The sequence below is a fragment of the Oryctolagus cuniculus genome, chromosome Y (genome assembly GCF_051225735.1).
Source record: "Oryctolagus cuniculus isolate XC-2025 breed Fujian yellow rabbit chromosome Y, ASM5122573v1, whole genome shotgun sequence".
NCBI classification, from domain to species: domain Eukaryota; kingdom Metazoa; phylum Chordata; class Mammalia; order Lagomorpha; family Leporidae; genus Oryctolagus; species Oryctolagus cuniculus.
The window spans coordinates 32224167-32251208 of record NC_142889.1 but is presented as its reverse complement, the minus strand read 5'-3'; the positions used below and the strand labels follow the sequence as shown (position 1 = coordinate 32251208).

General features: G+C 49.3%; 1 pseudogene; it reads left to right on the top strand.

Annotated features, from left to right (window-relative positions):
* Nucleotides 1-5307: 5307 nt before the first annotated feature.
* On the top strand, nt 5308-24539 carry LOC149119489 (uncharacterized; annotated as a pseudogene).
* The last annotated feature ends 2503 nt before the right edge of the window (nt 24540-27042 follow it).

Below are 27042 nucleotides of genomic sequence, written 5' to 3'. Positions count from 1 at the left end.
GCCTGCCTCAGCAGCCATTGTGGGGTGAACCAATGTCAAAAAAGAAGATCTTTCTCTCTATCGCTCACTGTCCACTCTGCCTGTCAGAAAAAATGATTCATTTTTGATTATCTTTATATACAGAAGATCAACTTAGTATATACTAAGTAAAGATTTCAACAGTTTGCACCCACACAGATACAAAATCTATACTGTTTTCTATAACAGTTACAGTAATTCTTTTTCCCACCAATAGTATATTAGTGCATTCTTTCCTCTACAATGTTTTCAGTATTTTTTACATTTTGATCTTGGCATTGTAGTCATTCTAACTGGGGTAGATTGATATACAACTGAGGTTATAATTTGCATTTTCCTGACGGTTCGTGATATTAAGTTTTTTTGCATGTGTCTGTTGGTCATTTGTGTTTCTTTTGAAAAATATACATTGATATCCTTTGTCCATTTTTTAACCATATTGTCTTGTTGATTTCTTGAGCTACTTTATATGTTCTGGATATTAATCATTTATCAGATACATAGTTTGCTGATTCTTTCACTCTCATTTTTCTTTTCATGTTTTTTTCTTTGCAGCACAGAAGCATCTTAAGCTTGATATAATCCCATTTTTCTATTTTTTTTCTTTATTGCCTGTGCTTCTGGAATGTTACATATAAAAAAAAATCTTTATTTAGGCCAATGTACTGCAACATTTCCCCTATGCTTTCTTCTAATAATTTGATAGTTTTATATCCTAAAATTAGATTCTTGATTCATTTAAAGGCATTTTTGCATAGAGTATAATGTAATGGTCACATTTAAAACTTCTGCTTGTATAAATCCAATTTTCACAATATTTGAATTTTTTAGCACATTTATCGCATATTAATTGATTGTAGATGTACAGCTATTTCTGCTTTTTATATTCTGTTCCTTTGGGTTACATGTCTATTTTTATGCAGTGCCATACTTTTTTATTTTATTTTTTTTTATTTTTTTTTATTTTTGATAGGCAGAGTGGACAGTGAGAGAGAGAGACAGAGAGAGAAAGGTCTTCCTTTGCCGTTGGTTCACCCTCCAATGGCCGCCGCTGCAGCCGGCGCACCGCGCTGATCCGATGGCAGGAGCCAGGATCCAGGTGCTTTTCCTGGTCTCCCATGGGGTGCAGGGCCCAAGCACCTGGGCCATCCTCCACTGCACTCCCTGGCCATAGCAGAGAGCTGGCCTGGAAGAGGGGCAACCGGGACAGAATCCGGCGCCCCGACCGGGACTAGAACCCGGTGTGCCGGCGCCGCTAGGCGGAGGATTAGCCTATTGAGCCACGGTGCCGGCCAATGTGCCATACTTTTTTAATATTAATCATCCTGCAGTGTGTATTGTAATCTGATATTTGATGCCTATATCATTATTTTTATTGTTTAAGACAGATTTGGCCATTTAATGACATTTACATTTCTGTATAAATTTTAAGATTTTTTTTTCTGTAAGGAATGTCCTTGAAATTTTGATGGGGATTGTACTGAATCTGTAAATTTAGGAGATAATGACATTTGGAATAATATTAATTCTTACAATATTTGAAGCATTAATTTTTTTCATTGTTTGTACCTTCTGTTTCTTTCATTAATGTTTTTTAATTTTCATGGTAGAAATCTTTTACATACTTTGTTAAAATATTCCATTATTTAATTTTTGGTAGCTTTTGTGAATGGAAGAGTTCTTATAAGTCCTTCTTCAGCAAGATAATTGTTGATAAGTATGAGTGATATGGATCTTTGTGTGTTCACGTTGCATCCTGAAACTGCTGAATTCTCATATAAATCCTAATAGTCTGTTGGTGGGGTCTTTTTGTTTCCCAATATAAAGAATCATATGAACTATAGTGTTACTTTAATTTCCACCTTTCCAATTTTATCCTTTTTGTTTCTTATTTCTTGCATTATAGCTCTAAATAAAACTTTCAGAACCATATTGAATAAAAGTGATAGTGGAGATCCTTGTCTAGTTGCAGATCTTAGTCCAAATTCAACCAGTTTTTCCCCATTCTATATGATATTTGCTGTGGGCTTGACATATATTTCCTTTATTTTGTTGAGGTACATTCCTTCTATACCCAATTTTTATGACTTTTATCATAAAAAGGATATTGTATTTTATTGAAAGCATTTTCTGCATCTACTGAAGAACTTGAATGGATTTAATCCTTATATTATTGATGTTATGTATCACATTTATTGATCTGGGTATGCTATATATAACAGCCCTGAATCCCTGGTATAAATTCATTTGGTCAGTATGGATGTGTCATTGAATTCAATTTGCTTTTATTTTCTCAAATGTTTTTGCAGCTACATTCATCAAGGATAATGGTTCCTAGTTCTCTTTTGTATCCTTGTTTGGTTTTATCTTTAAGTTAATTTCAGCCTCATAGAGTAAGTTTTGAGTGGTTCCCTCCCTATCCATTGTTTTGAATAGTTTAAGAAAAATTAATGTTAGTTTATCCTTGAAAGTTTGGTAGAATGCATCAATGAAGCCACCAATTTCTGAGCTTAGTTTTGTAGGAAGGCTTTACATTTCAATCTCAACCTTGCTTATTGGTCTATCCAAATTTTCTATGTCTTCATGCATAAATATTGGTGTATGTTTCATAAGGAACTGAAGGAGAGGACTAAGTTACTAAATAAAAGTGGTGAAGAGGTAGAGAGGTTGATTGCTTTCTTCAATCAGTTCTCACTGTGTTTATGCATTGAAATATTTAATTGTGACCTATAAAAGTGTATAATTTGGCCGGCGCTGTGGCTCAACAGGCTAATCCTCCACCTGCGGTGCTGGCACACTGGGTTCTAGTCCCAGTCGGGGCTTGGATTCTGTCCCAGTTGCCCCTCTTCCAGGGCAGCTCTCTGCTATGGCCTGGGAGTGCAGTGGAGGATGGCCCAAGTGCTTGGGTCCTGAACCCACATGGGAGACCAGGAGAAGCACCTGGCTCCTGCCTTCAGATCAGCATGATGCACTGGCTGTGGTAGCCATTGGAGGGTGAAGCAATGGCAAAAGGAAGACCTTTCTCTCTGCCTCTCTCTCTCTCACTATCCACTCTGCCATAATCACACCCTCACTCCTCTCTTCCATGTTGATCAATGCTCAGGATTAGCCCCTGATGGGTATAAACCTCACCCATGCTGAAGCATGAACTGCAAAACAGGATCTGTGCAGTCCTCAGGGTGAGCATGGGACCCTCTGTAGTGACCTATCTCAGGCAGTTAGGGTGATCTGAGATTCTGATGCCAGACACAGTGATTGCCCAGAAACCCAGTTAGGCCCCATGCCCTATCTTGCAGTCACAGATTTCCAACAGTCATGGGGTGAAGAAGATACCCTCTGCCCCATGAGCCTGCCTCATCCATGTAGAAAGCAGAGTTGTTTTCAGAGCCAGCTGCTTAGGGGTGATCTACCTTGGCAATTTGAGCCCCAGAGCCTGTGATATGTTGAGAGGTTGGGGGCGCCTCTAAATCCTAAATAGGAGCACAGCTCCCTCTCAGCCCTTCCAACCAGACTCAAAGTCAGTGGAGAACACAGCATTTTTCTTCTAGGAATCTCCCCCAGTCACACACAGGAGAGCCACCGCAGCTTCTGCTGGTGTCAAGATGGTACCTTCTCCCTGTTGCGAGCACCCTTGTGTGGGGATGAGGAGAAAGAAATGTGCTTTTCCTTCACTGGATGAGGTGCTTATCCTCCCTCTCCCTTGGGCTCCAGATGGATTCAAACTCAGTGTAGTCTGAGAGGTTCTCCCTCATGCCATATCACCAGTGGTACAGGCTGCCACAGTGTGCCCTCATCTTGATATTAGAACCTTTTGTCTCCTTGAGGATTGTGGGATTCACATGTAGTGTGACACTTGCTGCTGTGTATCTGCACTCTCCTTGCTGCTCCACAGCATTCCTATTCTTTCTGTAGAATTTCCCTGCAAGCTTCTCTCCAACTCTCCCCTGAGAATTTACTTTCTATTTTTTTCTAGTACTTCCTCTTGTCAGAATCAGCACCTCTCTTTCCTAGTCAACCATCTTTGAATCCCCTCCAACTTGTACTTTTATAAACAATTTTTGTCAAGAGAAATTCTGCATAAAGCAATTTTAGATGGCCTTGTCCATTCACAACTTGCATTCTTACATGTGTTGAAGAAACTTTATATGACAGAATGATCAGAGATATTTAAAATATATATTAAGGAATGTATAACACAATAGTGAGAAATACAATTGTGAAGTATATGGAAATAGCCAAAATAAATACAGTGAGTAGTTGTAAGAAATGCCTTGGAAAATTTATGTAAGTAAGAAAAAAATTGGGGCAAAGACAGAACCCACTATGTCACAATAATATTTATCTCTATAGCAGAGCAAACTACAAAAGATATAGCTCAGTTTTTCTCTCCATAATTTTGATTGAAAAACATACAACTTATTTTCTGAACAAAAAGTACAATTTCTACAAGTTTAAGCTACTAATATAGCCCTTGTAGAAATTATGTAGTTCATTTTTATTTCCTTAAGAATACCTACACCACTAAATCATCAATCTAGAATGTACATTATAAGCATAAAGCTGGTGATTTATCCAAAATCAAAAGAAAAAAAAGGAAAGCATCTTATCTCGATAGGGCTTTAAGGAAGAGAGCTACTGTAGATTATGTCTATATTGGTATGGAATCCAAACCCAGACAGTGAGTAGTCCCTGCTGATGCTTCTGTCAGTATAAAATCTGATGCAGGAAGTTAGACCCACATCAGAACAGAATTTGGTGTCATCTGGTTTACCAAGGATATATTCCATATTTTCTAAGACACTTAATCATCCCCATTCCATCCATGTGCACATCTTTATATGGACACCTCCTCTTCTTTTTTAAGATTTATTTATTTATTTGAGAGTCAGAATTACAGAGAATGAGAGAGGCAGAGAGAATTGTTTTCTATCTACTTGTTCATTCTTGAAATGCCTGCAACAACCAGAGCTGGGCCAATCATAATCCAGGAGCATGGACTTTCTTCTAGGTCTCCGACATGGGTGCAGGTGGTACTTGGGCCATCTTACACTGGTTTCCCAGGCCATTAGCAGAGAGCTGGATTGGAAATGGGGCAGGCAGGCCTCAAAACGGAACCCATATGTGATGCCAACACCGCAGGTAGAGACTTAGCATACTAAACCAAAATTCCAGCCCATGCACCTCCTTTTCTTGAGTTTGATCCTTTAGGTCCAATTAATTTCATGGTGGAAGAATTCCTAAATCAACAATTCAGATATCAGATCTTAGAGACTGACCATTCCTCCCACTATGGGGCCAACCAGCCCAATGTTGGTAAGCAGAGTAACTCCACCTGATGGTGACATGGACCATAATCTTAATCATTCCTTCCATAAATTGTGTCCTCAGTATCTGATGGGTCCCTGCAGCCCATTAAGAGGGTCTCAAGGCATGCAGATCCTTGAGCACCATCTCCCAGATATGGCCCTACTTGGAGAGCAAGTCCAGGGGATTGGTCTCACACATCTAACTTTGAAGACTGCCCATGAAGATTCAGATTTCTTCCATGCCACCACACTCCTCCACCCAGAACAACATCCACACTGCCAGGTGATGTGTCTCTTCACAGCCCATGAGGCTATCACCACTACTATGCCCAGGTCTGCCTATACCATCCACATAGGCTCCAAAGCACTCTGCACACTCCAATGCACATGTTAATCACTTCTAACTTTCAGCTTGTATAGTAATTGGATGATTATTGAAGAATTTCAAGTTATCTGTGTTATAATTCAGATTAATAAACATGAATGCTTCTCTAGAAAAATATATGTGTTCATGCATATATAGATAAAGATATCTTCCTTCTCAGTTTGAATGTGTTTTCATTCTTGCCTAATTAGTCTCATTAAGTCTCCTAGGGCTATGTAGATTACAAATGGTGAAAGTTTTCTTTCATTATTTATTATGTTGAGATAGTTTTCTAGTACTAATTTTTTGAGTCTCTTTATCATGAAAAGGTGTTGTGACTTTTTTTCTGTATCAGTTTAAATGGTCATATTTTCCCCTTCATTCTGATAATGTGGCATTATGACAATGATTCATTTTCATAAGTTGAACTAACCTTGCTTTCTAAGAATAAATCTATTGTGTAAAATCTTTTAAACAAGCAGTTGCAATTATTTTGGAATTGTTTTGTACAGATTTATTGTATCAAGATGCATAATAGGTATGAATTTTTGGGATCCCTCTTTTTCTTTTACTTTTTTTTTGACAGGCAGAATGTATAATGAGAGAGAGAGAGACAAAGAGAAAGGTCTTCCTTTTCTGTTGGTTCACCCCCCAATGGCTGCTGCAGCTGGCACACTGCGGCTGGTACACAATGCTGATCTGAAGCCAGGAGCCAGGTGCTTCTCCTGGTCTCCCATGCAGGTGCAGGGCCCAAGGAGTTGGGCCATCCTCCACTGCACTCCCAGGCCACAGAGGAGAGCTGAACTGGAAGAGGAGAAACTGGGGCAGAATCTGGCACCCCGACCAGGACTACAACCTGGGGTGCCAGCGCCGCAGGCAGAGGATTAGCCTATTGAGCTGCAGCACCAGCTTGGGCTCCCTCTTTTGCTAGCAGCTTTGCCTGCCATTCTTATTAGGGTATTGTTTTCTTCTTAAAATAAATTAGAAATCTTTCCTTCCTTAATTTTCTGTTTGGAAAGAATTGTTATTAATATTTTGTATTTTTTTTAAATTCATCAATGAATGCATTCATCCTCAGCTTTATCTCCATTCTGGGGTTTCATTATTAATTCATGTCTATCTCTTATTAATTTTCTCATTAATTATAATTAGCTTTAAAATTTTTATAACTTTTTAAAATCTCAAGATATCTATTTCACTCCATTACATTATATTTTAGATACTATGTTAGTTATCCCAGATCCAGGAACATATATGGTATCTATCATCTCAGTATTGTCTTATCTCACTCAGTATAATGGCTTTCAGTTGTGACCATCTCGTTACAAAAGACAGGATTTCATCTTTTTCTCAGCTGAGTAGTATTGCATAGTGTAAATATAACAAAATTTCTTTAGCCAGTCATCAGTTGATGGGCATCAGCATTGATTCTGTCTTAGCTATTGTCAATTGTGTTGTAATAAACATGGAGGTTCAGGTAACTCATCTACTGTTTTCTTTTGTTTTGTGTAAATTCCCAGGAGCATGATGGTGTGATGGCTACACTGTATGGTAGGTCTATATTCAGATCTCTGAGATCTCTGTCTTCCACGGTGGTTGCACCAGTTTACATTTCCACCAACAGAGTACCAGGGTACTATTTTACCTACATGCTCTTCAGCATTTGTTGATTTCTGTATGTGGGCTGTTCTAACTGGGGTGAGATGAAACCTCATTGTGGTTTTGATTTGCATTTCCCTAATGGTTACTGACCCTGAACATTTTCTAAGTGTCTGTTGGCCACTTGAATTTCCTTTCTTGAAAAATGCCTGTTCAACTACTTTTTCCATTTCTTAACTTGGTTTGCTGTTATTGTTGCTGTTGTTGTTGAGTTTCTTGAACTCTTTATAGATTCTGGATGTTAACCCTGTATCAGTTTTGTAGTTTGCAAATAATTTCTTCCATTCTGTCCATTACCTCTTACTTATGCTGACTGGTTCTTTTACAGTGAAGAAGATTCTCAGCTCTATGTAATCCCATTTGTCTTATTTGGATTTGATTGCCTGTGCTTCTGGAGTCTTTTCCAAGAACTCTTTTCCTATGCCATGCTATTCATGGTATCAGGTCATAGATTTTTGTCTTTGATACACTTTGAGTGGATTTTTGTGTGAAGTGTGAGTAGGAGTCTAATCTCATACTTCTGCACATGGAGATCTAGTTTCCCCAGAGCCATTTGTTAAAGAGACTCATTTCTCCAGTGGTAGATTTTAGCTTCTTGAACAAAGATAAATTGGTTGTATGCATGGATTCACTCCTGGAATTTCTATTCTGTTTCATTGGTCTACCAGTCTATTTTTCAGCCAGTACCAGGCTGTTTTGATTATAACTTCCTTGTAGTATGTCTTGAAATCAGGTATTGTGATGCATCTGCCTTTGTTCTTATTACATAAGATTGTTTTAGGTATTCAGGGTCTCTTTTGTTTCCATATGAATTTTAGCATCATTTTGTTCTGGACAGGTGAAGAATGTCTTTAATATTTTCATTAGAAATACATTGAATCTTCAAATTCCTTTTACTAATATGGGCATTTTGATTATATTGATTCTTTCAATCCATGAACATGGATAATTTTTCAATTTATTATGTCTTTTTCTATTTCTTTGGCATTTTGTAATTTTCACCTTAAATATCTTTGACATCCTTGGTTAAATTTACTCCAAGATATTTGATTATTTTGGAACTATTGTGAATGGAACTGATCTTTCTCAACCATTACCTTGTCTGTGTATACAAAGACTATTCATTTTTCTGTGTTGGTTTTATGAAACTCAGAGTCAGTGCTGAATGCTAATTTTCCCCATGGTAAAAATCCATATATCACAAGAGTTCACATTACCCACCAGCCACAGCCCTACTCTTCACAATTGTACTGGGCAGGTACAAGAGTTCCCATGGGTGGCACTTTCCTTCTGTGGTACTGGCTCCCATTCCACACCCATTGCAGGGTAAGCAGAGTGGAAGGTTGCTGTCCCAGTGTCTGTATGGGGGCAGACCCCAGCAGTGCTCTCAAACTGCTCTATTTGCCCCTGCTGACAGTTCCTTCTAGCTTCTGTGTGTGCACAGAAGAGCTGGAGCAGCTGGTACTGTTTATGTCTGAAATGGCACAACCTTTTCACAGTTAGCCACAGGGCATTGGTGTGGAGGAGGAAGAAATGGAGACAGAGATGCACCGCTTACCCCACTCCCCATTTAAGCAGTATCCTATCTCTCCTGAGGGTTCTGGGCCAGACTCAAGCATGGTGTTGTCTACTAGGCTGCTCTCCAGCCATATCAACAGTGGAACGGGCCAGTGCAGTCTTACCTCAACTTGCTAGCCAGTGTGGGCTGCTGGTTTCTTTGTTGTGTTCATGCTGTGTGCTCCATGCTGCATGCCTGTATCTTCCACTCAGGTCAAGACCATTTCCACTACTTTCACATCACCTCCAACTGCAGTTGTCCCTGCAACTTTTTTTTTCACAAATTTCATAGAACCTAGAGCAGACCTACCTGCTACTATTCCATCATCTTGCATCCCCCATAACATACTGTTGATAGACCGTGCTTTTAGAAACTTTTAGGCATGGAAATATTTGTGAATGTGCCTTATAATAGTTATAGCTATTTAAGGAGTCACTATTTTGTCATGTTTTATCTTTCTTTGTGTCTTGTAGTATGTTTGTCTAATTCTACTTATTTATAACAATACAGCCTCTTCTCTCTTTTGATTGCCATTTTCATGAAAAAACTTGTCCACCCTTTCAGTTTCTTTCTTTTTTTTTTTTTTTTTTTTTGACAGGCAGAGTGGACAGTGAGAGAGAGAGAGACAGAGAGAAAGGTCTTCCTTTGCCGTTGGTTCACCCTCCAATGGCCGCCGCGGCTGGTGCACCACGCTGATCCCATGGCAGGAGCCAGGAGCCAGGTGCTTCTCCTGATTTCCCATGGGGTGCAGGGCCCAAGCACCTGGGCCATCCTCCACTGCACTCCCTGGCCACAGCAGAGAGCTGGCCTGGAAGATGGGCAAATGGGACAGAATCCAGCACCCCAACAGGGACTAGAACCTGGTGTGCCAGCGCAGCAAGGCAGAGGATTAGCCTAGTGAGCCACAGCACCGGCCCCTTTCAGTTTCAAAATAAGAATCTGTTTATATCTGATTTGAATCTCTTATAGGCACTATATAGTTTAACTTCTGTTTGTTTTTATCCATTCAAGCTATCTCTGATTTTCATTGGGAAATATTATCCATATTCTATGTTCTCATTGGGAAATATTAAATATGGACTAGATTACTTAGTTTTGCCATGATGTTCCATGTTGTCTCTAGGTCTTATATTTTCTTTTTCAGTGACCCCTACTTTTGTTGGCTTCCTTTCTTTTTTTGACAGGCAGAATTAGACAGTGAGAAAAAGAGAGACAGAGAGAAAGGTCTCCTTCCATTGGTTCACCCCCCAAATGGCTGCCACAGCTGGTGCACTCCTCCAATCCGAAACCAGGATCCAGGTGCTTCCTCCTGGTCTCCCATGTGGGTGCAGGGCCCAAGGACTTGGGCCATCCACTGCCTTCCCAGGCCACAGCAGAGAGCTGGACTATAAGAGGAGCAACCAGGACAGAATCAGACACCCCAAATGGGACTAGAACCCGGGGTGCTGGTGCCACAGGCAGAGGATTAGCCAAGTGAGCTGTGGCACCGGCCTTTGTTGGCTTCCTTTATGTTCAGTTTTTGACACATTCTGAACACCTTCTCATTCCTATTTTATACATAAAATGTCTTTGTGGGATTATATTATTATTTTATCTATGGGGATTATAAATGTTGTTCTAAAGTTGTAATGATTCATGTCAAGTTGATTCTGACTTAAGTGTATATACATAAATAATTTTTCCCTGATCTGTGCTAACTAATAAATTACTTGAAATTTAATATGTTGGAGTGAAATTGACATTTTGAGATTCAATGATTGTTTATTGCCCTTGTCTTTTCTGTTGAGGAACAGTGTTTTCTTATTCATACTATTTGTTGAACTGCTTTCTTAGTGTAGGGTTAATATAATTAGTATAAAGTAAACTGAAAATAGATCTTTGTAAAAATTAAGAGTGAAGGCCGGCGCCGCGGCTCACTAGGCTAATCCTCCGCCTAGCGGCGCCGGCACACCGGGTTCTAGTCCCGGTCGGGGCGCCGGATTCTGTCCCGGTTGCCCCTCTTCCAGGCCAGCCCTCTGCTGTGGCCAGGGAGTGCAGTGGAGGATGGCCCAGGTGCTTGGGCCCTGCACCCCATGGGAGACCAGGAAAAGCACCTGGCTCCTGGCTCCTGCCATCGGATCAGCGCGGTGCGCCGGCCGCAACGCGCCGCCCGCGGCGGCCATTGGAGGGTGAACCAACGGCAAAGGAAGACCTTTCTCTCTCTCTCTCTCACTGTCCACTCTGCCTGTCAAAAAAAAAAAAAAAATTAAGAGTGAAAATAGGGGAGAAAGGAGGATGAGTTGTGGGAGCATGGGCCATAGGAATGATGAGGTGGGAAGTATAACCATGTTACTAAATCTGTGTATATGAAATATATACCTTAAGTAAAATTTTAAAATATATTTCTCATTGGGAAATTTTATTCCTGGACTGATGAATTAATTTTGGCAACAAAGTACATAGTTTTGCCATGTTCTGTGTTGTCTTTAGGTCTTATATTTTCTTTTTTAATGTTTCCTACATCATTGGCTTCCTTTATGTTTAACTGATTTTTTTGTAGTGACTCATCCTGATTACTTTCTCATTTCCTTTTATATATAAAAATGGCTCTGTGGTTATTATGGGGATCACGCATATTGTTCTAAAGTTACAATGACTCATGTTAAATTGATACTACATTAAATGTATATGCATACAAAAATTTTAATTCTTTGTAGAATTCATTTATAATAATTAATATTAAGTCTTTAAAGTTTATATTATTGATGACACAAATTATATCTTTGTATATTACAAACCATCAGAAGTGATTCATTTGGAAAATTATTTTATGATTCATTCATTTATTTGAAAGCCAGAGTTACAGAGAAAGAGGGAGACACAGAGGGATGCCTTCCATCCACTATTGACTCCCCAGATGGCCACAACATCCAAAGCTGGGCCAAGACAAAGCCAGGAGGAAGGAACTTCATGTGGTCTCCCACATGAATAGCAGGGACTCCACAGCTCCAGCTCCTCCTCAATGAGCAGCCACTTGGCAGCTCCAGCTCCTCCTCAGTGACCAGCCGCTCCAGCTCCAGCTCCTCATCAGCGTCCAGCCAATCCAGTTCCAGCTCCTCCTTGGTGTCCAGCTGCTCCATAGCTCCAGCTGCTGCTCGGCATCCAGCCGCTCCAGCTCCAGGCCCTCCTCAGCCCTCAGACGCTCCAGCTCCAGCTCTTCCTCAGCATCCAGCTGCTCCACAGCTCGAGCTCTTCCTCAGCCCCTGGCCACTCCACAGCTCCAGCTCCACCTCAGCCCCTGCTGCTCCACAGCTCCAGTTCCTTCTTGGCATCCAGCTTCTCCATTTCCAGCTCCTCCTCGGTGTCCAGCCACTCCACAGCTCCAGCACCTCCTCGGGTCCAGGAACTCCAGCTCCAGCTTCTCCTCAGCATCCAGCTATTCCAATTCCAGCTCCTGTTTGGCGTCCAGCTGCACCACAGCTCCAGCTCCTCCTTGGCATCCAGATGCTCCATCTCCAGCTCCTCCTCAATATCCAGCCACTCCACAGCTCCAGCTCCTCCCTGGTGTTCAGCCTCTCCAGCTCCAGCTCCTCCTCGGTGTCCAGGCATTACAGCTCCAGCTCCTCCTCAGAATCCAGCTACTCCAGTTCCAACTGCTGTTCGGTGTCCAGCTGCTCCATAGCTCCAGATCCTCCTCGGCATCTAGCTGCTCCAGATTCAGCTCTTCCTTAGCATCTAGCTGCTCCAGGTTCAGCTCCTCCTCATTGTCCCATTGCTCCAAAACTCCAGCTCCTCCTCAGGTCCTGGCAGCGTGGCAGCTCCAGCTCGTCCTTGGTGTCCAGCCACTCCAGCTCCAGCTCATCCTTGGTGTCCAGCTTCTCTGCATCTCCAGCTCCTCCCCGGTGTCCAGCTGCTTCAGCTCTAGCTCCTCCTTTGCCACCAGTCACTCAGCAGCTCCAGCCCCTCTAGGCCCACAGCCACTCCAGTTCCAGCTCCTCCTCTGCATCCAGCCACTCCACTGCTCCAGCCATTCCTCAGCCACTGGCTGCTCTTCATTTCCAGCTCCACCTCAGCCCCCGCCACTCCACAGCTCTAGTTCCTCCTCGGCATCCAGCCTCTCCAGCTCCAGCTAATCCTCAGCGTCCAGCCACTCAGCAGCCCCAGCACCTCCTTGATGTCCAGGTGCTCCACAGCTCCAGCTCTTCCTCAGTGTCCAACCACTCCAGCTCCAGCTCTTCCTCAGTGTCCAGCCACTCCAATTCCAGCTCCTCCTTGGCTCCCAGCCACTCCAGCTCCATCTCCTCCTCGGCATACAGCCACACGACAGCTCCAGCTCCTCCTCAGTGTCCAGCTGCTCTGCAGCTCCAGCTCCCCTCCACATCCTGGCAGCTTGGCAGCTTTAGCTCCTCCTTGGCCCCTGTCACTCGGAAGCTCCAGCTCCTACTTGGCTACCAGCCACTCCAGCTCCAGCTCCTCCTCAGTGTCCAGTGGCTCCAGCTGTAGCTCATCCTAGGAGTCCAGCTGCTCTGCAGCTCCAGCTCCTCCTCAGCCCCTGGTTGCTCCATACCCCCAGCTCCTCCTTGGCATCCAACTGAACAGCTCCAGCTTCTCTTGGCATCCAGCCACTCCATAGCTCCAGCTCTTCTCAGCCTCCAGCTGCTCTGCAATTCCAGCTCCTCCTCGGCATCCAGCAGCTCCAGCTCCAGCTCCTCCTCAGCTTCCAGCCAATAAAGCTCCAGCTCCTCCTTGATGTCCAGCTGCTCCGCAGCTCCAGTTCCTCCTCAGCATCCAGCTGCTTAGCGGCTCCAGCTTCACCTTGGCATCCAGCTGCTCTGCAGCTCCAGCTCCTCCTCAGTGTCCAGCTGCTCTGCAGCTCCAGCTCCTCCTCAGTGTCCAGCTGCTCAAGCTCCAGCTCTTGCTCAGCATCCAGCCACTCTGCAGCTCCAGCTCCACCCCGCATCCTGGCAGCTAGGCAGCACCAGCTCCTCCTTGGTGTCCAGCAGGTCCAACTCTAGCTCCTCTTTGGCCCCCAGTCACTCGGAAACTCCAGCACCTCGTCGGCTCCCAGCTGCTCCAGCTCCAGCTCCTCCTCAGTGTCCAGCGGCTCCAGCTCTAGCCTGTCCTAGGAGTCCAGCTGCTCTGCAGCTCCAGCTACTCCTCAGCCCCTGGTCGCTCCATACCCCCAGCTCCTCCTTGGCATCCAGCTGACCAGCTCCAGCTTCTCGGCATCCAGCCACTCCGCAGCTCCAGCTCCACCTTGGCTCCCAGTCACACCAGCTCCAGCTCCTCCTCAGCCCCCAGGAGCTGCAGATCCAGCTTCTTCTCAGCATCAAGTTGTTCCAGATTCAGCTACTCCTCAGCTCCCAGCCGCTCCTCCTTGGCATCCAGCTGCTCCAGCTCCAACCGCTCCTCAGTGTCCAGCCACTCGGCAGCCCCTGCTCCTCCTTGACGTCCAGCCACTCTGCAGCTCCGGCACCTCCCAGGCTCCTGGCCACAAGGCATCTCGGGCACATCCTAGGCATCCAGCTGCTCCAGCACCAGTTCATCCTTGGTGTCCAGCTGCTCTGGAGCTCCAGCATCTCCTCGTCCAGCCCTTCCAGCTCAAGCTGTTAACCAGCATCCACCCACGCTGCAGCTCCAGCTTCTCCTCGGCTCCCGGCTGCTCAGCAGCTCCAGCTCCTCCTCAGTTCCCGGCCGCTCAGGAGCTCCAGATCCTCCTCAGCTCCCAGCTGCACCAGCTCCAGCTCCTCCTCAGCATCCAGCCCGCTCCAGCTCCAGCTCCTCCTTGGCATCCAGCCACTCGGCAGCTCCAGTTCCTCCTTAGTGTCCAGGCACTCCATGGCTCCAGATTCTTGGCATCCAGCTGCTCAGAAGTTCCAGCTCCTCAGCCCCTGGCTGCTCTGCAGCTCCAGCTCCTCCTCAGCCCTCAGATGCTCCAGCTCCAGCTCCTCCTCAGCGTCTAGCCGCTCAGCTGCTCCAGCTCTTCCTCAGCCTCTGGCTGCTCTGCAGCTCCAGCTCCACTTCAGCCCTCAGCCGCTCCAAAGCTGTAGCTCCTCCACAGCATCCAGCCACTCCTTCCCTGTTCCAGCTCCTCCTCAGCATCCAGTTGCTCGGCAGCTCCAGCTCCTCCTAGGCCCCCAGCCTCTCCAGCTCCAGCTCCTCCTTGGTATCTAGGCACTACAGCTCCAGCTTCTCCTCAGCGTCCAGCTACTCCAGTTCCAGCTCCTGTTTGGTGTTCAGCTGCTCCACAGCTCCAGCTCCTCCTCAACATCCAGCCACTCCAGCTCCAGCTCTTCCTCGTTGTCCAGTTGCTTGGAAACTCCAGCTCCTCCTCAGCTCTGGGCAGTGCAGCAGCTCCAGCTCCTCCTTGGTGTCCAGCTTCTTGGAAGCTCCAGCTCCTCCCTGGTGTCCAGCTGTTCCAGCTCTAACTTCTTTGCCCCCAGTCTCTTGGCAGCTCCAGCCCCTCTAGGCCCTCAGTTGCTGGCTGCTCCGCAGCTCCACCTCAGCCCCTGCCACTCCACAGCTCCAGCTCCTCCTCAACGTCCAGCCACTCAGCAGCCCCAGCACCTCCTCGATGTCCAGCCGCTCCACAGCTCCAGTTCCTCCTCAGCTCCCGGCCACTCGACATCTCCAGCTCCTCCTTGGCATCCAACTGCTCCAGCTCCAGCTCCTTCTAGTGTCCAGTTTCTCCAGCTCCAGCTCCTCCTCAGCCCCCACCGCTACACAGCTCCAACTCCTCCTCAGCCCCCACCACTCTGCAGCTCCAGCTCTTCCTCAGCATCCAGCCATTCACAGTTCCAGCTCTGCCTCAGCCCCTGGGCACTACGCAGTTCCAGTTCCTCTCTGGCATCCATCAGCCCCAGCTCCAGCTACCCTTTGGCATCCAGCCACTCCGCAGCTTCAGCTCCTCCTCAGATCCTGGCCACTTGGCAGCTCCAGCTCCTCCTCAGTGACCAGCTTCTCCAGCTCCAGCTCATCGTCAGCATCCAGCCACTCCAGCTCCAGCTCTTCCTCGGCATCCAGGCACTCCACAGCTCCAGCTCCTCCTCAGAACCCTGCCGCTCAGCAGCTCCAGCTCCTCCTCAGTGAGCAGCTGCTCCAGCTGAAGCTCTTCATCAGCATCCAGCCACTCCAGCTCCAGCTCCTCCTTGGTGTCCCAGTCACTCCAGCTCCAGGTCCTCCTCATCGTCCAGCCCGTCCAGCTCCAGCTCCTCCTCAGAGTCCAGCTGCTCCAGCTTCAGTTCCTGCTCAGCGTCCAGCCACTCCAGCTCCTCCTCAGCATCCAGCCACTCTGCAGCTCCAGCTCATCCTCGGCATCCAGCTGCTCCAGCTCCAGCTCCTTCTTGGAGTCCAGCGGCTCCAGCTCTAGCTCCTCATTGTCCAGCTGCTCCAGCTCTAGCTCCTCCTCGGCCCCCACCCACTCCCGCTCCAGCTCCTCCTTGGTGTCCTGATGCTCCACAGCTCCAGCTCTTCCTCAGCCCCCAGCCACTCTGCAGCTCCAGCTCTACCTCAGTCCCCACCGCTCCACAGCTCCAGCTCCTCCCCAGCGTTCAGCATCTCCAGCTCGTCCTTGGTTTCCAGGCACTCCAGCTCCAGGTCCTCCTCAGTGTTCAGTCACTCAGCAGCCCCAGGTCCTCCTCGGTGTCCAACTGCTCCTGCTGTAGCTCCACCTCAGTGTCTAGGCACTCCAGCTAGACACTCCAGCTCCTCCTCAGCATCCAGCTGCTCCACAGCTCCAGTTCCTCCTAAGCCCCTGGTTGCTACTCAGTTCCAGCTCCTCCTTGATGTTCAGCCTCTCCAGCTCTATCTCCTCCTAGGCCCCCTGCTGCTTTAGTCTAGCTCCTCCTTGGCCCCAGTCACTCGGTATCTCCAGCTCTTCCTCAGCCCCCAGCCGCTCCAACTCCAGCTCCTCCTCAATGTCCAGCCACACAAGTTTCAGCTCCTGCTTGACATCCAGGTGCTCCACAGCTCCAGCTCCTCCTCAGCCCCCATCTGCTTGGCACTTCCAGCTTCTCCTAGGCATCCAGCCACTCCAGCTCCAGCTCCTCCTGTGTCCAGCTGCTCTGTAGCTCCAGCTCCTCCGCAGCCCCTGCTGCTATGAAGCTCCAACTCCTCCTCAGATCCCTGCTGCTTGGCAGCTCCAGCTCCTCCTCAGTGACCAGCCGCTCCAGCTCAAGCTCTTTATCAGCATCCAGCCACTCCAGTTCCAGCTCCTCTTGGTGTCCAGCCACTCCAGCTCCAAGTCCTCCTCAGTGTCCAGCCACTCCAGCTCCAGTTCCTAATCGGCGTAAAGCCACTATGCAGCTCCAGCTCCTCCTCAGCTCCCATCCACTAGGCAGCTCCAGCTCCTCCTTGGTTCCAGGGCTGCTCGGCAGCTCCAGCTCCTCCTCAGTGTCCAGCTGCTCCAGCTCTAGCTCCTCCTGTGTCCAGCAGCTCTAGCTCCAGCTCGTCCTTGGTGTCCAGCCACTCTGCAGCTCCAGCTCCTTGGCTCCCGGCCACTCAGCAGCTCCAGCTCCTCCTTGATGTCCAGATTCTCCAGCTCTAGCTCCTCCTCAGCATCCAGCTGCTCCAGCTGCAGCTCCTCCTGTGTCCAGCTGCTCCAGCTCTAGCTCCTCCTTGGCCCAAGCTACTTCACACCCCCAACTCCTCCTTGGCTTCAAGGCACTTGGCAGCTCCAGCTCCTCCTTGGTGACCAGCTTCTCTGTGGCTCCAACTCCTCCTCAGACCCCGCTGCTATGCAGCTCCAGCTCCTCCTTGGCATCCAGCCACTCCACCTCCAGCTCCTCCTTGGCATCCAGCCACTCCACCTCCAGCTCCTCCTTGGCATCCAGCCACTCTGAAGCTCCAGTTCCTCCTCAGATCCTGGATGCTCGGCAGCTCCAGCTCCTCCTCAGAGTCCAGCCGCTCCAGCTGCAGCTGCTCCTTGGAATCCAGCCACTTCAGCTCTAGCTCCTCAACCTCCACCTGCTCCAGCTCTAGCTGCACCTCAGCATCCAGCCACTCCACCTCCAGCTCCTCCTCAGTGCCAGCTGCTCCACCTCTCCAGCTCTTCCTCAACCCCCAGCTTCTCTGCAGCTCCAGCTCCTCCTCGGTGTCCAACCACTCAAGCTCCAGTTCCTCCTCAGAGTCCAGCCGCTCCAGCTCCAGCTCCTGCTCAGTGTCCAGCCGCTCCAGCTCCAGGTCCTCCTCGGCCCTCAGACACTCCAGCTCCAGCTCTTCCTCAGGGTCCAGCCGCTCTGCTGCTCCAGCTCTTCCTCAGCCCCTGGCCTCTCTGCAGCTCCTGCTCCACCTTGGCGTCCAGCTGCTCCAGCTCCAGCTTCTAATTGGCGTAAAGCCACTATGCAGCTCCAGCTCCTCCTCGGCTCCCGTCCACTCTGCAGCTCCAGCTCCTCCTTGGCTCCAGGGCTGCTCGGCAGCTCCAGCTCCTCCTCGGTGTCCAGCTTCTCCAGCTCTAGCTCCTCCTCAGATCCTGGATGCTTGGCAGCTCCAGCTCCTCCTTGGCATCCAGCCCCTTCAGCTCTAGCTCCTCCTAGACCTCCAGCCACTCCAGCTCCAGTTCCACCTCAGCATCCAGCCACTCAGCAGCTCCAGCTTGTCTTCGACTTCAGCTGCCCTGCGACTCCAGCACCTCCTCGGCTCCCAGTTGCTCGGCATCTCCAGCACCTACTCGGCATCCAGCCACTCCAGCTCCAGCTCATCTTTGGTGTCCAGCTGCTCTGCAGCTCCACCACCTCCTCGGCATTCAGGCGCCCAGCAGCTCCAGCTCCTCCTTGACGTCCATCCACTCCATCTCCAGCTCCTAATCGGCTTCAAGCCACTATGCAGCTCCAGTTCCTCCTTGGCTCCCATCCACTTGGCAGCTCCAGCTCCTCCTCAGTTCCTGGCCGCTCCTTAGCTCCAGCTCCTTTTCGGTGTCCAGGTGCTCTGCAGCTCCAGCTCCTCCTCAGCATCCAGCCTCTCAAGCTCCAGCTCCTCCTTGCCTCCCAGAAGCTCAGCAGCTCCAGCTCCTCCTCAGTGTCCAGCTGCTTCAACTCCAGCTCCTCCTTGGCTCCCTACAGCTCAGCAGCTCCAGCTCCTCCTTGGTGTCCAGCCACTCCAGCTCCTCCTCGGCATCCAGCTGCTCCGCAGATCCAGCTCCTCCTCACATCCTGGACACTCGGCAGCTCCAGCTCCTCATCAGAGTCCAGCTGCCCCAGCTCCAGCTCCTCCTCAGTGCCCTGCTGTTCTGCTGCTTGAGCTCTTCCTCAGCCTCTGACCACTCTGTAGCTCCAGCTGCACTTCAGCCCCCACCACTCCACAGTTCCAGCACCTACTCGGCGTCCAGCCGCTCCACCTCCAGCTCCTCCTGGGCATCCAGCCACTCAGCAGCCCCAGCTCCTCTTTGGCGTCCATCCGCCCCATGGCTCCAGCACCTCCTCAGCTCCCAGTCGCTCAGCATCTCCAGCACCTACTCGGCGTCCAGCTGCTCCAGCTCCAGCTCCTCCTTGGCGTCCAACTGCTCCAGCTCCAGCTCATCCTTTGTGCCAAGCTGCTCTGCAGCTACAGCACCTCTTCAGCATCCAGGCGCCCAGCAGCTCCAGTTCCTCCTCAGCTCCTGGCTGCTCGGCATCTGCAGCTCCTCCTCGGCATCCAACCCCTCCAGCTTCAGCTCCTCCTCAGCATCCAGCCACTCGGCAGCTCCAGGTCCTCCTCGACATCCACCCCTTCTGCAGCTCCAGCATCTTCTTGGCTCCCGGCAGCTTGGCATCTCCAGCACCTCCTAAGCGTCCAGCCGCTCTAGCTCCAGCTCATCATCGGTGTCCAGCCACTCCAGCTCCAGCTCCTCCTTGGTGTCCAGCCACTCTGCAGCTCCAGCTCCTCCCCAGCCCCTGGCCACTCCTCAGCTCCAGCTCCACCTCAGTGTCCAGCCACTCTGCAGCCCCAGCTCCTCCTCGATGTCCAGCTGCTTCAGCTGAAGCTCCACCTCGGTGTCCAGGCACTCCAGCTCCAGCTCCTCCTCAGCGTCCAGCTGCTCTGCAGCTCCAGTTCCTCTTCAACCCCCAGCTGCTCGAGTTCTAGCTCCTCCTCAACACCCAGCTGCTACAGCTCCAGCTCCTCCTTAGTGTCCAGCCACTCCACTTCCAGCTTCTCCTCAGTGTCAGCTGCTCCACAGATCCAGCTCCTGCTTGGCATCCAGCCACTGCAGCTCAGCTCATCCTCAGCATCCAGCCACTTGGCAGCCCCAGCTCCTCCTTGAAGTCCAGCCGCTTGGAATCTCCAGCTTCTCCTAGGCATCCAGCCACTCCAGCTGCAGCTCCTCCTTGGCTCCTGGCAGCTTGGCAACTCCAGCTCCTCCTCGCCATTCAGCCACTCCAGCTCCAACTCCTCCTGAACATCCAGCTGCTCCAGTTTCAGCTCTGCTTGGCTTCCAGTTGCTCCACAGCTCCAGCTCCTCCTCGGTGTCCAGTCGCTCCAGCTCCTGCTCCACCTCAGCATCCAGCCACTGCAGCTCCAGCTACTCCTTGGTGTCCAGCTGCTCCAGCTCCAGCTCCTCCATGGCTCGTGGAAGCTCAGCAGCTCCAGCTCCTCTTCGGCATCCAGCCACTCAAGCTCCAGGTCCTCCTCGGCATCCAGCCACTCTGCAGCTCCAGTTCTTCTCAGCCCCCAGTTGCTCCGCACCTCCAGCTCCTCCTCAGCATCCAGCCGCTCCAGCTCCAGCTCCTCCTTGGCCTCCAGTCGCTCAGCATCTCCAGCTCTTGTTCGGCCCCCAGGTGCTCCAGGCCCAGCTCCTCCTTGGCATCCAGTTGCTCCAGTTCTAGCTCCTCCTCAATCCCCAGCTGCTACAGCCCCAGCTCCTCCTCAGTGTCCAGCCACTCCAGTTCCAACTACTCCTCGGTGTCCAGCTGCTCTGCAGATCCAGCTCTTCCTCAGCATCCAGCCACTCCAGCTCAGCTCCTCAGCATCCAACCACTCGGCAGCCCCAGCTCCTCCTTGAAGTCCAGCCGCTCCAGCTCCAGCTCCTCCTTGGCTCCCGGCTGCTTGGCAACTCCAGCTCCTCCTAGGCTCCCAGCCGCTCCAGCTCCAGCTCCTCCTAGGCTCCCAGCCGCTCCAGCTCCAGCTCCTCCTTGGCTTCCAGCCATTCCAACTCCAGTTCCTTTTTGGCTCCCAGCCACTTGGCAAGTCCAGCTCCTCCTCAGTGTCCAGCCACTCCAGCTCTAGTTCCTCCTTGGCACCAGTTGCTCCCCAGTTCCAGCTCCTCCTTGGCGTCCATCCACTCCACAACTCCTGCTCTCTTCAACCCGTGGCCACTCTGCGGCTCCAGCTCCTCCTCAGCTCCCAGCCACTCCAGCTCCAGCTCCTCCTCAGCCTCCAGCTGCTTGGCAATTCCAGCTCCACCTTGGCATCCAGCTGCTCCACACCTCCACTCCTCCTTAGCTACTGGCCACTCCAGCTCCAGCTCCTCCTTGGCGTCCAGCCGCTTTAGCTCTAGCTCCTCCATGACCTCCAGTTGCTCCAGCTCCAGTTCCACCTCAGCATCCAGCTGCTGCAGCTCCAGCTCCTCCTCAGTGTCTAGCTGCTCTGTGGCTGTAGCTCCTCCTCAGCCCCTGGTGCTCTGCAGCTCCAGCTAATCCTCAGCACCCACTGCTCTGCTGCTCCATCTCTTCCTCGGCTCCCGGCTGCTCTGCAGCTCCAGCTTCTCCTTGGCATCCAGCTGCTACAGCTGCAGCTCCTCCTCGGTGTCCAGCCACTCTGCAGCTCCATCTCCTCCTTGCATCCAGCTGCTTCAGCTCCAGCTCCTCCTTGGATCCAGCCACTCTAACTCCAGCTCCTCCTTGGCTCCCAGCTGCTCGGCAGCTCCAGCTCCTCCTCAGTATCCAGTCACTCCAACTCTAACTCCTCCTTGGCCACAAGTTGATCCTCAGCTCCACCTGCTCCTTGGCATCCAGATACTCCACAGCTCCAGCTCCTCCTCGGCTCCTGGCTGCTCCAGCTCTGGTTCCTCCTTGGCTCCCAGCCACTCAGCAGCTCCAGCTCTTCCTTGGCATCCAGCTGCTCCAGCTCCAGCTCCTCCTTGGCTCCCAGCCACTCAGCAGCTCCAGCTCTTCAGTGTCCAGCCACTCCAGCTCTAGCTCCTCCTTGGCCACCAGTCACTCGGCAGCCACAGCTCCTCCTTGGCATCCAGCTGCTCCAGCTCTAGCTCCTTCTCAGCCCTCAGCCCCTCCAGCTCCAGCCCCTCATTATCCAGCTATTCCAGTTCCAGCTGCTCCTCAGCATCCTGCTGCTCTGCATCTCCAGCTCTCCCTCATCTCCTGGCCACTAGGCAGCTCCAGCTCCTTTTCGGCATCCAGCTGCTTCAGCTCTAGCTCCTCCATGACCTCTAGCCACTCCAGGTCCAGCTCCACCTCCACATTCAGCTGCTCCAGCCCCAGCTCCTCCTCAGTGTCCAGCTGCTCTGCATCTCCATCTCTTCCTCAGCCCCCGACAACTCCACAGCTCCAGCTCCTCCTCGGCATCCAGCCAATCTGCAGCTCCAGCTCCTCCTCAGATCCTGGATGCTCAGCAGCTCTAGCTCCTCCTCATAGTCCAGCTGGTCCAGCTCTAGCACCTCCTTGGCACCAGTCGCTCGGCAGCTGCAGCTCATTCTCGGCCCCCAGCCTCTCCAGCTTCAGCACATCCTCGGTGTCCAGTTGTTCCAGCTCTATCTCCTCTTTGGACCCAGTTGCTCTGCAGCTCTAGCTCCTACTTGGCCCTAGCCACTCCACTTCTAGCACCTCCTCAGAGTCCAGCCATTCCGCAGATCCAGCTCCTCCTCAGTGTCCAGCTATTCCAGCTCCAACTCCTCTTCAGCAACTAGCTGCTCCAGCTCTAGCTCCTCCTTGGCTCTTGGCTGCTCAGCAGCTCCAGCTCCTCCTCAGAGTCCAGCCGCTCATCTCCAGCTCCTCATTGGCCCCCAGCCACTCCAGCTCCAGTTCCTCCTTGGCCCTCAGCTGCTCCAGCTCCAGCTCCTCCTCAGCATCCAGCCATTGCAAATCCAGCTCCTCCTCAGCATCCAGCTGCTCAAGCTCCATCTCTTTCTTGGCATTCTGCCACTCCACAGGTCAGGCTCCTCAGCCCCCAGCTGCTCCACAGCTCCAGCTCCTCCTCGGCCCCCAGCCGCTCCATCTCCATTTCCTCCTCAGTATCCAGCCACTCTGAAGCTCCAGCTCCTCCTCGGCTCCCATCCGCTCAGCAGCTCCACCTCTTCTTTGGTGTCCAGCCACTCCAGCTGCAGCTCCTCCTCGGCCCCAAGCTGCTCCACAGTTCCAGCTCCTCCTTGGCTCCTAGCCACTCAGTATCTTCAGCTCCTCCTCAGTGTCCAGCCCCTCCAGAGCTCCAGCTCCTCCTTGGTGTCTAGCAGCTCCTCAGCTCCAGCTCTTCCTCGGCATCCAGCTGCTCCACAGCTCCAACTCCTTGGAGTCCAGCCACTCCAGCTCTAGCTCCTCCTTAGCCCCCAGCTGCTCCCCAGCTCCAACTCCTCCTCAGTGTCCAGGCACTTAGCATCTCCATCTTCTCCTCAGCATCCAGCCGCTCCAGCTCCAGCTCCTTGGCCCCCAGCCACTCGGCAGCTCCAGCTCCTCCTCGGTGTCCAGCTGCTCCAGCTCTAGCTCCTCAGCATCCAGCCACTCAAGTTGCAGCTCCTCCTAAGCATCCAGCCACTTCAGCTCCAGCTCTTCCTCAACCCCCAGCTGCTCTGCAGCTCCATCTCTTCCTCAGCCCCCAGCTGCTCCACAGCTTCAGCTTCTCCTCGGTCTCCAGCTGCTCCAGCTCCAGCTCCTCCTCAGTGTCCAGCTGCTCAGCTCCTCTTTGGTGTCCAGTTGCTCCACAGCTCCAGCTCCAGTAGCTCCTCTGGCTCCCCAAATGCCTCCTGTCACAGGCAGGACAACAAACGGTGCCTGTGCTCCAAATCCAAAGCACCTAAAATGGAGAGGAAAAGATGGAGCACATCTCCTAAACCCACCAAAGTGCACATTTGGAGGCTCACCAGGAACGTGACCAAGGACCACATCATGGAGATATTTTCCACTATGGGAAGAGTAAAATGATTGACATGCCTGTCGACAGGATGCACCCATCTGTCTAAAGGCTATGCCTGTGTGGGGTTTGAGGAGGCCAAGAAGGCACTGAAGCACATGGATGAAGCACAAATTGATGGCCAGGAAATCACTGCTACTGCTGTGCTGGCCTTCTGGCCCAGGCCACCCCCTTGGGGATTCAGTCCTCCCAGGAGAATGCTTCTGCCACCTCCTATGTGGTGCCGGTCACCCCCCATGGATGAGAAGATCTCCTCCCTGAGGTCAGGTCTCCCGTGCACTGGCAATCTCGCTCTCCTGGCTGCCGCCACCACAGGAGCCCCTCCAGCTCCAACTCTTCCCACCGAAACTTGTTCCCCTGTAACTTATATCCCAGCCACCTCAGTTCTGTTGCTTTTCTGGCTGGAAAAGAATCAGTAGGAAAGGGAATTCCTCATGCAGGCAGGCTTCAGTGTCCACAGTGGAGTCATTTTCTCTGCAGGTCGAGTTCTGGCTGCAGAGACTTGAGGGTGTGGGGTTGTGCCTGGGAAGATGCCCTCCAGTTTCAGAGCCATAAAGCTCACCCATTCCTGGTTCCCAAGAGTCCCTTCAGCAGGGACAAGTGAGGCTTCTGGTACAACGAAGCTCCATCTGGCAGTGCAGTGACCCTTCCACAGGTGGCCTGGGCCAGGCTGTAGCCTTCTCACACCCTTGCTGGGCACTGCTGTCCTACAACCAGCTGCTGTTGGCCCAGAGGGGTGGCCATGAATGGCTCTGTCTCTCCACATACTCCTCACACCCCTCTCCAGTTCCCATCACTCATTGATGTTGAGTGAGCTGAGAGCCCGCTCTGCAGGGTCATCATGGAAACCCCCCATTGGCACCTGCCACTCACGGTGGACTTGCTGGTTACCTTGGTATTGCTCTTGTTGGCTTTTATTGTACAGTCAGTACTATCAAATTCTTGTTTTGAGTTTTGTAACTTTACAACATTTTAGATAACTGTTGTGTTTGTTCTTTGTTGTGTATAGCGAAATAATTGTGTTGAATAAACCTAGGGTTAGAATGCAAAAAAAAGGATGTTTATGTTAATACTATATTTTTTAATTTAATTGTGACACCAACATTTAGAAATTCCAATTACATAAAAATGGTTTGTTACAAATTCATTACTCTTCTACCACATTGGAGCACACAATAAAAGAAAGATTGTTTCCTTAAATTTTTCTTCTGAATTTTCTTCTTATGCCTTGACCTAATTGATTTGGATTTGAGCAAGCTGACTTATGCTTATATCCTTGTTTTATTCCCAAGCTATTGACTGGAACACAACTGGTACTTAAATTTGTAAAAATGTCACCAACTCAATAACTGGAATTGATCTGTGTCTTAGGTAAAGCATACTTCCATATCTAATTTTTATCTCTGCTAATTTTGACCACTCAGATATAATTTAACAGATTTTTCTTCAATTTTTTGCTAAAATATATGTACCTGAAATTTTGTTGGAAAAATGTGTATAAAGCAATTTCTATTCTTATTAGTGATTCAGTGTCTTGATTTATGATGGAACTGAAAAATTTGGCAGCACTTAGAACTGAAATGATATTTTGAGGTTAGAACTTGGATCCAATGGATTTCACATTTTGAGCGTTAAATACCTTTGTGTCCTTGGAAGAAAACTCTGAGACATTTGTATCCTGCTTTTAAAATTCATCAAAACGTGGCCGGCACCGCGGCTCACTAGGCTAATCCTCCGCCTAGCAGCGCCGGCACACCGGGTTCTAGTCCCGGTCGGGGCGCCGGATTCTGTCCCGGTTGCTCCTCTTCCAGGCGAGCTCTCTGTTGTGGCCAGGGAGTGCAGTGGAGGATGGCCCAGGTGCTTGGGCCCTGCACCCCATGGGAGACCAGGAGAAGCACCTGGCTCCTGGCTCCTGCCATCAGATCAGCGCAGTGTGCTGGCCACAGTGCGCCAGCCGTGGCAGCCATTGGAGGGTGAACCAACGGCAAAGGAAGACCTTTCTCTCTGTCTCTCTCACTGTCCACTCTGCCTGTCAAAAAATAAAAAAAAGAAAAAAAAAGAAAAAAAAGATTCATCAAAATGTGAAAGAAATTTCAAAACTAACCTCACAGAAAGTGCTTATGTAAACTACTCTCAAATTTAAAGTTGGTGCTCAAAATATTTACAAATCTTGAAACTTTTTCAACAGTTCATGAAAAGGACACTATAGTAGCATTTTCAACTTTAAATAGTATTTTCCATTTCCAATCATATGTGACTTCATAGAACTTTGATCTGTAGCTGAATTTAAAAACATGCAAATGAAACAGAGATCTATAAAGTTTATTTAGGTGTAAAATATAAATTATCCCAGAGTTCATATATACATACATATTTATGAAGGCCATCATTTAATTCAATCATCCACAAGAACAGATATTCAAATAAATTAAATCGCACTTTAATAACATGTAATATTTAGTTAGGCTTACAATGGTTACATCTGTTTTGAATAGGTACAGAAGTTTTTCGTCTTCTCAGTATGCCATGAACAATACAGTTTGAAAAGTATTTACAAAGAATGTACTTGGTATCCCATACCATAATATATTTAGAGATTAAAGTATGTAAAAGAATGTGCATAGATTATTTGCAAAAACTCTGATATTTTATGTTGGGTACTTGAGCATGCATGTAATTTGGCATGTATACCAAGTGGAAATGTATTTCATAACTAGTATGGTAACAATCATTCTAACCAGAAACTCAGCTACTCAAAAGAGAGGCTAGTCAATGGGTACTGACTGAATATCAGCTTTTCTCTAAGATGGACAGAAGATACCAACAAATATATATGTGTACACAATGTGAAATAGTTCCATATTTTTTGAATAGCAACACAAGAGACAGTAAAAATTCTAAGTGTCTTCCAGATTCTAGGTACTATATTTTATATAATTAATAACTGGTTCCTGTTTGTAAATATATGGATAGCTGATTTTAACAGTATCATTATTATGTAAAAGCTACAATTATAAAGAAATTGTTATGCAAATATTGGGTCTAGAAACTCTTTAATTGCACCGCTACATATATTTTATTGTTAAAATCAATAATGTGTCAGGAAT